Here is a 555-nt window from a genome sequence, read left to right as displayed (position 1 = left end):
TGGAACCAGAAAAGACCTAGAATAGCAAAAGCAATCCTGGGCAATAAAGACAAAGCAGAAGGCATTACAATTCCTGACTTGAAATTACAGTACAAGGCTACTGTGTTAATATCAGCATGGTACTGGCAACAAAATAGACCTGAGGATCAAAGGAATAGATTAGAAGACTCTGACGCCCCAACGGACACACTCAGCCACCTTATCTTTGACAAAGGGGCCAAACATATTCACTGGAAGAAAGATAGCCTCTTCAACAAATGGTGCTGGAAAACCTGGCCCTCTACATGTCAAAAACTAAAACTTGACCCAGGTCTATCACCATGCACTAAGCTAAAGTCAAAATGCATTAAATATCTAAACATTAAAGCAGAGGCACTAAATCTCCTGGAAGAGAAAGTAGGAGGAACTCTTGAAGACATAGGGGTAGGCAAAGAGCTCATGAACAAAAATCAAATCTCATGGGAAACAGTTGAAAGAATTAACAACTGGGACCTGCTCTTACTAAGAAGATTTGCACATCAAAAGAAATTACCAACAAAGTGAAAAGACAACCCA

The sequence above is a fragment of the Octodon degus genome, unplaced genomic scaffold, assembly GCF_000260255.1.
Source record: "Octodon degus isolate 3935 unplaced genomic scaffold, OctDeg1.0 scaffold00123, whole genome shotgun sequence".
Taxonomy (NCBI): Eukaryota; Metazoa; Chordata; class Mammalia; order Rodentia; family Octodontidae; genus Octodon; species Octodon degus.
The sequence above is the reverse complement of the archived record's forward strand: the minus strand, read 5'-3'. Positions refer to the sequence as shown.